General features: G+C 43.0%; 1 pseudogene; it reads right to left on the bottom strand.

The window, feature by feature from the left end:
* Positions 1–9,532: 9,532 nt before the first annotated feature.
* LOC149994666 (small ribosomal subunit protein uS5-like) lies at positions 9,533–10,369 on the bottom strand (annotated as a pseudogene).
* Positions 10,370–11,575: the final 1,206 nt, after the last annotated feature.

Here is an 11,575-nt window from a genome sequence, read left to right as displayed (position 1 = left end):
GCTGTGGCTAGAACTTCCAAGACTATGTTGAATAGGAGTGGAGAGAGCGGACATCCTTGTCTTGTTCCTGATCTCAGGGGGAATGCTCTCAGTTTTTGCCCATTGAGTATGATGTTGGCTTCAGGTTTCTCATATATGGCCTTTATTATGTTTAGGTATGCTCCCTCTATTCCCATTTTGCTGAGAGTTTTTATCATAAATGGGTGTTGTACTTTATCAAATGCTTTTTCCGCATCTATTGATATGATCATGTGGTTTTTGTCTTTCATTTTGTTTATGTGGTGTATCACGTTTATTGATTTGCGAATATTAAACCATCCTTGCATCCCTGGGATGAATCCTACTTGATCGTGGTGTATGATCTTTCTAATGTGTTGCTGGATCCGGTTTGCCAATATTTTGTTGAGGATTTTAGCATCTATGTTCATCAGCGATATTGGCCTGTAGTTTTCTTTCTTTGTTGTGTCTTGACCTGGTTTTGGAATTAGGGTTATACTGGCTTCATAGAACGAGTTTGGGAGTCTTCCCTCTTCTTGTATCTTTTGGAATAGTCTGAGGAGGATAGGAGTTAGTTCTTTCCTAAATGTTTTGTAGAATTCACTTGTGAAGCCATCTGGTCCTGGGCTTTTGTGTGCTGGGAGTTTTTTGATTACTGCTTCAATTTCGCTAGCTGTTATTGGTCTATTCAGACTTTCTGCTTCTTCTTGATTCAGTTTGGGCAGACTATAGTTTTCCAGGAATCTGTCCATTTCCTCTAGGTTGTCAAATTTCTTGCCATACAGTTGTTTGTAATAATTTCTTATAATTCTTTGTATTTCTGTGGTATCAGTTGTGATTTCTCCTCTTTCATTTCTGATTTTATTTATTTGGGTTCTCTCTCTTTTTTTCTTGATGAGCCTGGCTAAAGGCTTGTCAATTTTGTTTATCTTTTCAAAGAACCAGCTTCTACTCTTGTTGATCTTTTGAATTGTTACTTTAGACTCTATGTCATTTAATTCTGCTCTGATCTTGATGATTTCCTTCCTTCTACTTGATCTGGGTTTTGCTTGTTGTTCTTCCTCTAGTTCTTGTAGCTGTAGGGTTAAATTTTTTATTAGAGATTCTTCTAGCTTTTTTAGGTAGGCTTGTATTGCTATGAACTTTCCTCTTAAGACTGCTTTCGCTGTATCCCATAGGTTTTGGGTTGTTGTGTGTTCATTATCATTGGTTTCCAGGAACTTTTTGATTTCTTCCTTGATGTCATTGTTAACCCGTTCATTATTTAATAGCATGTTATTCATTCTCCATGAGTTTGAATGTTTTTGAGTTTTTTCCTTGAGGTTGATTTCCAATTTTAAGGCATTGTGATCTGAGAAGATGCTTGATATAATTTCAATTTTCTTGAATTTATTGAGGCTTGTTTTGTGTCCTACCATGTGGTCTATCTTTGAAAATGTTCCATGTGCACTTGAGAAATATGTATATTTTGCTTCTTTGGGGTGTAAACTTCTATATATATCGACTAAGTCCATTTGATCTAAAGTGTTGTTCAGTGCCTCAATATCTTTGGTGTTTCTTTGCTTTGAAGATCTGTCCATTGTCGACAATGGGGTGTTAAAGTCCCCTACGATGAGTGTGTTGCTGCCTATATCTTTCTTGGAGTCTTTCAAAATTTTCCTTACATATTTGGGTGCTCCTAAGTTGGGTGCATATATATTTATAAGGGTTATATCTTCTTGATGGATTTTTCCCTTAAGTATTATGAAATGCCCTTCTTTGTCTCTTTTTATGGACTTTGCTGTGAAATCTGTTTTGTCTGATATAAGTATTGCTACCCCGGCTTTTTTTTCATGTCCATTTGCTTGGAATACATTTTTCCATCCCTTTACTTTCAGTCTGTGTAGATCTTTTGTTCTAAGGTGGGTCTCTTGTAGACAGCATATATGTGGGTCATTCTTTCTAATCCATTCAGCTACCCTATGTCTTTTAATTGGAGCGTTTAATCCATTTACGTTTAAGGTTATTACTGATAAGTACTTATTCATTGTCATTTTCCCCCTTTGTACTCGTGTTCTTCTCTGTTTCTCTCTGTTTCTTTATCTTTTTAGAGCAGACCCTTTAGCATCTCTTGCATTGCTGGTTTGGTGGAGATGTATTCTTTTACTCTTCCTTTGTCTGAGAAACTCCTTATTTCGCCTTCCATTTTGAATGAGAGCCTTGCTGGGTAGAGTATTCTTGGTTGTAGGCCTTTGTTTTTCATTGCTTGGAATATTTTTTGCCATTCCCTTCTTGCTTGTAGTGTTTCTGCTGAGAAATCTGAGGATAGCCTTATTGGAGCTCCCTTGTATGTTATTAGTTGTTTCCCTCTTGCTGCTTTTAGGATTCTCTCTTTGTCTTTGGATGTTGCCATTTTAATTATGATGTGTCTTGAGGTGGGCCTGTTGGGGTTCATCTTCATTGGGACCCTCTGTGCCTCCTGGATTTGCGTGACTCTTTCTCTCCTCATGTGAGGGAAGTTTTCTGTCATTAGTTTTTCAAAGAGGTTTTCTATCCCTTGCTCTTCTCCTTCTCCTTCTGGAATTCCAATGATACGGATATTGTTACATTTCATGTTGTCCTGCAGCTGTCTTAGAACCTCTTCAGTCTTGTTCAGTCTTTTTTCATTTTGTTGCATTGTCTGGGAGTTTTTGTGTACGTTGTCCTCCAGCTCGCTGATCCGATCTTCTGCTTCCTCTAGCCTGCTTTTAATTCCTTCTACTGTGTTCTTCAATTCAGAGATTGTATTCTTCATTTCCTCCTGGCTCTTATTGATAGCTTCCATGTCCTTTTTGATGCTGGTATAATTCTCAGTAAGTTCCTTATAGTTCTTCTGGAGTTCACTGTAGTTTTTCTGGAGTTCTTTGTAGTTTCCGCTGAGCTCATTTAGCTTCTCCATAATCCATGTTTTAAATTCTGTATCTGATATTTTGCTCCCCTCTATTTCATTTAGCACTCTTTCTGGGGATTCTACCTTTCCTTTTGATGGGGGGTTGTTTCTCTGTCTCCCCATTTTTGTGATTCCTTTTGTTGGTGCTTCTTAGAATGATCAGTTCTTCCTGGATCTGCCTCTGGTAGCGTCAGATCATGTACCAGACTGGCCCTAGGCAGCCTGTTGGAGACTTCCAGGGATCTACTGCCTTTGTCTCTCTTCTTTAGTTGTTACTATACTCAATCTGTGATCAGCCGTCAGGCTTAAGGACCGTGGGTGTGGCAACTTAATTCCTGTAGGCAGGGCTTTTATTTCCCCTTAGTATGACACCACTTGGAGGGGGATGGTCTGTCTGCTGTACTGGGGCTGAGTCAGCACTGGCTGGTCCTGGGAGGGGGTTAGTGTAGCTTCCACTTACTCCTCCGCCCTCCTGGATCTCCGTCTGTGTTGTCCTTGATGATATTTCTTTAATCTGTCTGGTTGTATTTCAGCTACTTTTTGGTGGATCTTTTTCTCTGGTTAGTTGATTGAGAGTCACTCTGCCCACCTTGTCTTGAGATCTTTTGTGAAGGTGCTGCTAAAACATAATTACACAACTCAGGCAAGAAACCCACACCCTCCAATGTCTCCCCCAAATACAATCCCACTATAGGCTGCAAATGAGCCCGTGTTAATATACTTGTGGAGATACTGGGACTCTTATTTCGTAGGAGAAACAGAAAGGAGTTGTTTTAAATGAAGGAAGGGTAATTTTTGAGCTGGAAGTTGATAGAGTATTAATATTAGCAATTGGGATCAAGGTTATGTAAGAGAGCAATTAACACTTACATTGTCTGTTTGAAAAGGAGGGGAGGGTTACAGTGTGGAGAGAGAAAGTGGAAGTGTATAGTATTAGGATTATATAATCGGTATATACTATATGATTAGCGTGGGAGGTAGGGTAGACACAACAGACATCCAGGTAGACAGACAGCCAGAAATTGAAAGAGAGGGCTGGGGAGGTTAGAAGGTAGGAAATAGATTGAGAGAGAATTTTTTAAGGATAAAAATACAGAGTAGAAAATAGCAAGACAGGAAGGGAGAGAGGAAAGAAAGAGAGAAAGTAGAGAAGAGAAGGGTAGGAGAGAGAACAAAAGAAGAAGGGGAGGTAGAAGAGAGGGGACTGGATTAAAATTCTTTTTTAAATTATATGTTATAAAAAAATTAGGAGATTAAAACATGATATAAAGTTGCAAGATAGAGAGAAAAAGTGAATATAGAGAGAGAGGAATAGGAGATAGGAAAGCAAGAGGATTTGGGAGGAAAAGAGCTCAGAGGAGGGAAGGGAATCAGGAGGAAGAGGAGATATTAGGGAGGGGAGGATTGAAATTGAAGAGTTGGCAAAAGATAGGATGAAGGAGAGAAATACAAGAGGTAGGGAAAGAAGTGGGGGGATGGGGTAGAAAAAGAGAAGGGGTAAGAATGGGAGAGTAAAGGGAGAGGGGGATAGATTAGAATTATAATTTGAATATTAAGAGATTAGAATATAAAGTGTAATAGGGAGGGAGAGAGATTATGTATAGGGAGAGAAGGAAAATAAGGACAAGAGATGAAAGAAAAATGAATGTAGACTGAAGGGGGACAAAATAAAGAAAGAAATTTAATAAAGTTGAAGGTGTGTAGCGCAGAGAAAGGAGAGGGTGAGAAAGGGAGAGAACTTAAAATTATAAAATTAACTGAGAATAGGACGCAGGGGAGAATGTTAAGGGGAGAGAAGAGGGGAAGGGGAGGGGAGAAAAGGAGCGAGAATAAGAAGGGACTGACGGTAGGGGTAGTTAGAGAGAGAGTGAGAGATAAAAGAATGAGGATTTTAACTCAATTCAACTTTTATGCACAGTCTCTGGGTATTTTTGGTTTGTTTGTTTTTTGGTTTTTCCTTGCTTCCTTCCTGAGTCTGCTCCTATTCAAAATTCCATGAGTTTCAAATCTTTTCTGGTTGGTTGGCTGGCTGTGGGAGGGTTCTGCTTGATTCTGGGGTTGCTAGTCTTTTATCCGTGGGCCTACCACCACTCTGCTGTGAGCTGCCTTTAGTTGTCCCCTCCCGAGGCAGCCTCAGCCCTCCTCAGGCTTGTCCAGCTACTCCTTTCCTCTGTTGGTCCAGCCTGTGCCTGCCAGCAATCCCCGCCCTGCCTCCAGTCCTGTCTCTATTCCCAGGCTACAGCTTCTGCTCTCTTTCCTGTCTATATGCCTGCGCACCCCACCTCTCTCCCTGTCTCAAGATCGTCCTTTTGTTCTGCAGGACTCTGGCACAGTCGGTCAAAGTGCCGGGCCCAGTGGCCCTTTCCTGCCCAGGGCCTCTCCCCTAGTCTGGAGCTTTGCAGTGGCTTTCCTGCCTGTGCTCTTCTCCTTGCCCCAAAACTTTCTCTATTCCGAGGTACCGCTTCCGCTGGCTTCCCTGTCTATCGGCCTGCACGCTCTATCTTTCTTCCCGCCACAGCACCGTCCCTTTGTTCTGTGGGACTCTAGTGTGGTCGGTCAGCGCAGCACTCTCCTTCCCCGGAGCTCTCTGCCGGTCTGGAGCTCCGCAGCAGCCCTTCCCTGCGGGCCCTTCTCCTTGCCCTAAAACCGTCTCCCCTCCAGAACCTCCGCCTCCGCTCTCTTCCCTACTTACACACCCTGCACGTCCTATTTCTCTCTTAGCCCCAAACCCGCCTTTTGTTCTGTGGGATTCTAGCGCGACTAAAGAGCAAACACTGATTTCAAGAACACAGTTCTCCCCCGGTCCGGAGTTCCGCAGCAGCTTTTCTGTGCTGCTGTTCTCTTTGCCCCAAAACTGCTCCTTTGTTCTGTAGGGCCCTAGCGCTAGTGCTGGGCGCGCCCGGGATGCCGAGCTTTCCGTCGGAGGTTGCAGCTGAGGATGTTTCTCTCTAGACACAGGTCACACAGTTTTTCCCAGTCCTGGTTGTTCACTGTTCTCTCCCTCCTCTGGCTTTTTCGGCCAAATCCTCTCCCTAACTCCCTACAAGAATTCACTCCCGGCTAGTGAGCTCTCCGGCTTGATACTGCAAACGCACGGAGTCTCAGAATGACTCAGCCTGCAGTTTGTGATAAACCCCCTCCACCCCCCTCCACGCTGCTCCCACGATCTCCTCCCCTTTCACGTTATCAGATATTCCCACTCACTCAGTCATTCCTCCCCGAGTTTGTTCCTCCTGGATTGTCTCCTTAACAGGAGCGAGCTGAGAACACTGTTCCTACTCCGCGGCCATCTTGGTCCCCCTCACATAAACTTTTTAAGGTACAGGATACCGTCCCTTTGTCCCCCAAATCATACAAAATGTACATACAAAGGAAAATAAAGAAAAAGTTACCCAAATATACTGTTTATTTAGAGTTATTTTATTCATATAAAGGCTATATATTGTTACTATAAGTCAAATTGTGTACAAGTAGTAAAGTTCTGCTACCAAACATACATATTAAGGTATTTTATCTTTTCAAACGACAAGCTAGGAAATGCCAAAATGAGATACTTGAAACAGTCTCCTTCAGTTGGCAAAGCTTTAACAAATTGTTTCATGAGAGCCAGTTTTATGTGCAGAGGTGGGAATATAATGTTATTTCTGTCAACAAGTGGCTCATGTAGAATGTTTGGATCCCCAGGTTTGAGGTCAGATTGTGGAGGCCAATTCAACTTTATCCAATGCTTCTCATGAGCTCTGCTGTCCCACATACACAGAAAACAGGGATACTTGGTGTATCCGCGTTGCTAACCAAGAAGGAAGCAGACCATTTTAAGGTCAACACAGATAATCCAATTATGCTTGTGGTATTGCAACAGATCAATGACTCTTCATGTGTTAATATTCTTCACGAAAACAAACTGAATGGCCAATTGAGACTGCACCAAATAAATTGCTATTGTGGAGGAAGACACTCTTCATGGTCCACTCTGAGCTTTCGATGGACAGTCGCCATTCGGTTGCGTTATAGATTGGAATTCCCATTTCCTCCATTAAACAACGTATGTTATGGCGATACACAAAGCCACCATCACTTCGAATGTACTGCAGAAATGCACTTTCTCTTGATCAAAAGTAGGATGCCTTCGCTCCTTTTTCAAGCAAGTTTTTCTCATTCAGTCCTCCTGCTAGGAGTCCTGAAGCCTTTTTGGATAGTCCCAAATCTCGTGCCAAATCATTCCACTCATGCTGATCAAATTTATTATGAACTGAGTCATCTTCAATTTCAAAATCTTCATCGTTGCTGAACTTAGTTCTTCACCATACTTCTGTTTTTTGAAAGAGGGTAGTTCAGTGAAAACTGGCACTGGGATTTCAGACGAATGAGGCATTGCATGTACAGCTGATGGTAGACTTGGATACTCTATTTCACATTTATTTTTCTTGTTATATCTTGACGTTTTCACTATACAAAAGTAACAGTCATTTGAATGATCTCTGGGCTCTCACCAAACCAGAGGTATACCAAATGGCAATTTACCATATGTTCCCTTTGTCCACATCCATGAACTCTCAACACACTGCTTGCACACCTTGTGACGGGCCCAAGACTTATTTTGGTCACCAAGTTTTACTTTAAAATATGCAAAATAGCCTTGCCTGACAAATGCGCTGATGTTTGTCCTTTGACTGGGAATGGTGAAACTGCCACAGGTATAATAACAAAATGAATCAGGGTTGTTTAGGCACTAACGATGAGAAATAGCAGAGGCAGACATGATCTGAAGGAAAGGAAATAAGTACAAATGTAAATCAAAAAATAAATTCTGCTAACTCCTTGTATACAGACAAGAACTGAGAATACACTTCGGAATATGATTCACTATATAGAGCGCCACACAACCTCTCACCACACTGTCTCATGTGTAACTGAATAGCCTAGACAAGTATGAACCTGTCACTGGTCTCCAAGGTCATCCCCTATCGCTCCCTACTCGAGGGAGGTTTGCTCTCAGCCAATAGGAGAGCACTAGTGCTTCCCTTGATCCAGGCTCCATGCAGCCTAGAGTCATTGCATTAAGATAAGCTGTACAGATAAAACTTGACGTTACAGAAGAAAACTAACTGCAGTTTTGAAATCAGCATGCCTATTTAAGTCTAAAACAGCTGAAAAATAGAACTCAACGAGAATTTTGTTAAAAATTGTTCCCTTGTGTAATCTTTACCTAGATTTGCCTATTAATGTTTTACCTCATATATTTTCTCTCTGTCTGTCTGTCTGTCTGTCTCTCTCTCTGTCTCTCTCTCTCTCTCACACACTCACACACACACACAGTTTTTTTTCTGCACCATTTGAGGGTAAGTTACATACATTCTGGCTCTTTACCCCCAAATACTTTGGAATGTATCTCCTAAGAATAGGCATGTTCTCTGCTATAACCAAAGAATAGTTATCACTTCATCATTTCAACATTATGCCACACTTTCATCTCATAGTCTGTCCATATTTCAGTAATCTAAAGTGACACAGTAATGTCCTTTGTAGCATCTCTCTCCATTACATGAGCCAGCCTAGGATCAGGTATTTCCTTTAATTGCGACCTTCTTGAATCTGGAACATTCCCACAGCCTTCTTTTGTCATTTATGGCATTGCCATTTATGAACAACACAACCCCTTCCCCTTAATAGAATATTCTCATTTCGGGCTTGTTTGATGTTTCCTCATGATTAAGTGAGATTGTTTGTTCTCAGACAGAATACTGCAGAGGTGACATATGTCCTCTGGAGGTGACAGGTCCATTACGCCTCATTTGGTTCACTCAGTCACGGTGGTGTCCACTTCCCCTCTGTACAGTTCACTTCCTCCATCTTTTTGCAGCCAACAAGCAATCTGGAGGAGACGTGTTAAGAACGTGCAAATACTCTGTTCCTCATCACAAATTTCCCATAGCTGCAGTGTCCATTGATAACTTTTGTCTGACCCAGACTTTACCATGATGCTTACAACCTGATTTTCCATCTTCAGAGTTCATTCCACATCTTCTAGCCAGCGCTCTGCATCCTGGGCAAGAGCGCACATCTTCTCCCTCTTCATGCACGTGTGCACTTATTTATTATCAGTATGGGCTCATGAATTTCTATTTTTTTCCAGTGACTGCTAACTCATCTCTGTGAGCACTGTTTTTAAACATCCCCCTGTGTTTCTATGTGCAGGTATAGTTCACATCTGAGAGCTGGACAGGACTCCTTGGTGTGGGGCCCCCTCGTTACTCTCTCCAGTGTGGTGGACACGCAGGCTGTCTCCAGCTCTGGTCACCATTGTAAATGATCCTGAAGTGGACACCCTCATGCCCCTCCTCTTCTTTAGGATGACACCTAGGTGCAGAATTGCTGGGTCACAGGCTGCTTTGACATCAGGAGAGAGCATACTGTCCTCCAGGATGGCTGTTGCCACATTCCCACCCCCACGTGGTATTATCTAGCTTTCTGCTTTTGCCAGTCTACTAGGTGGAAATGACAGCTTCTTGTTCTCATCTGCATTTCTTTGATTACTCATCATGTATCTGATAGCCTTGTGTGTTTCTTTCTCTCTCTCTTTTTTTTATTAAGAAGCTTAATTCACTTTATTTTTCTTGTATAAGATTATGTGGTAAGCACAGCTGGGACCTGGGTCCTCTGCACAGAAAACCTAGTGCAGGTCTTAACAAGATGGTCAGTGAATCCCTGACAGGGAGACTTGGTGAACATGGCTTCTTTCCAGAGGTTGGGGGTGAGATAGCTGTAGGTCTTAGAGATGACATTGAACGTGGCCTTGGCGAAGTTGCCCAGGGTGGCAGTGCAGCCCCTGGCTGAGGTGCAGCAGTCATCGATACCGGCCATCAGTAGTAGCTTCTTGGGCACTGGGGCTGAGATGATCTCAGTGTCCCTGGGGGAGGGGCTGAGGCACACCAGCACAGAGCCACAACACCTGGTCATCTCGCAAAGGACAGTATGGAGCTTGCTGATCTTGTTCCCCCAGTAGCCTTAGCACACAGCGACAGCAGAGAGCTTGGACAGATTGATGGCCCCATGGACGGCAGTGGCTACTACCTTTGAGCATTTAACACCCAGGCCTACATGTTTATTGTAGTCCCTAATGGCAACAAATGCCTTGAACTGATCTTCTGGCCAGCGTGTGGCTGCTTTTGCACAGGCATAATTTTTAAAACCTTGCCCTTGAGGGATGCCCTCAAGAAAATGTCAATGATCTCAGATTCCTTGATGGACAAGGAGAAGAGGTAGATCTCCTTCAGGGACTTGATCTTCATGTCATTGACCATGCGACCCAGCTTGGTGACAGGGATCCACTCCTTGTCCTTGGCCTTGCCTCTGCGAACTCCAGGGCCTTGACCACGACCTCGACCTGTCCCTGATCCTGGCCCCTCGTTCCAGGGCCTCGGGGTCTCTGGGCCCTCCTGCAGCACTGGCATTATCTCCCATTTGGTGTTTCCTTGGAAAAGAAAGTGGCCTTGTGTGGTTATTCGGCAAGTTGTTCACATCTTGTGCTCTTTTTTTCTATAGGGATTTCTGTCTTGTTCTTGTTGATCTGCATAAATTCTCTGTATTGTTTAGATATTAACTGTCCTTTCTTTTAGAGATTACACATAATTTTTTCTGTCACCTATTAACTTTGTCCTGTGGTGAAAAGGAATGCTTTGTTCTGTTGTGATAAAATTAATCAGTTTGGACTTGTGGCTTTTGCTTTTGAGGCTGTATCTAAGATGCCCTTGCATGCCCTTTAGTGATCAAGATATTGTCATTCGCCAACTGAGGAATACCACAAGGGTCCAGCAGACATATTTCCTCCCTGTGGAGTCCTCTTCTCACTTGTTAAAACCTAACTTCTATAAACCTGCACAACCCATTTTTTATGTCACTTTCACAGGGTCAGGAAGTCCTGCCTGAAGTTTAACTACAGTTCTAGTTTTTGCCACTTCAGCTCATTCAGGCTGGGTGATCGGGACACTTACAAGGGGGCTGAGATGACTTCTCTGAAGCGCCCCTAGCTTTGCTATGACCCCTCTTTTTTTTCCCCTTCATCACCCCTGGCAGGGGATTCTACAAAATGCGAGTTTTGAGCTTCCCCGGAAGGTCACTGTGTGGCCCACTGTTGGGCTTATCTACAATATTTTGGGGAAAGGGGGAAGATGAGAGGGGGCTCAAAGAGGGCCAGGTCTTCTTCCTTTCTTATTCAGATGCCAGGACAGAGAGGAGGATCGAGAACATGGATACAGCTTCAAAGCCTCTCGCCCCACCGAAATAAGGAGCTCAGAGACATGGAAACACAAACACACACATGAAAAATGGGCTCACAGAGACACACGTCCTCATGCCAGGCCCCATTACTACACACGTAGTGTGACACACATAAACGCATTCAGACACAGATCCAACCATTCATTCATTCCTTCTATACATGGGCACTGAGCACCCTCTGTTAGCCATGCACTGTTAAGTGTTGGGCACATGTGGGACAAAATCCCCACCCTTGTGGAACACTCATCTCATGGGGGAGTTAATGAACAACTTAACTAACTGAAATAGAATATAGAAAGTGGTAAGTTCTATGGGGCAAATGAGGGACAGATTGAGAGAAGGGTCCACAAGCATTTTTGTATATGCAGTTGTATGGGGTCAACAAAGTGT

This window comes from Furipterus horrens, unplaced genomic scaffold (assembly GCF_987537825.1).
Source record: "Furipterus horrens unplaced genomic scaffold, mFurHor1.1.pri manual_scaffold_13, whole genome shotgun sequence".
Taxonomy (NCBI): domain Eukaryota; kingdom Metazoa; phylum Chordata; class Mammalia; order Chiroptera; family Furipteridae; genus Furipterus; species Furipterus horrens.
This window is presented reverse-complemented; position numbering and strand designations above follow the sequence as displayed.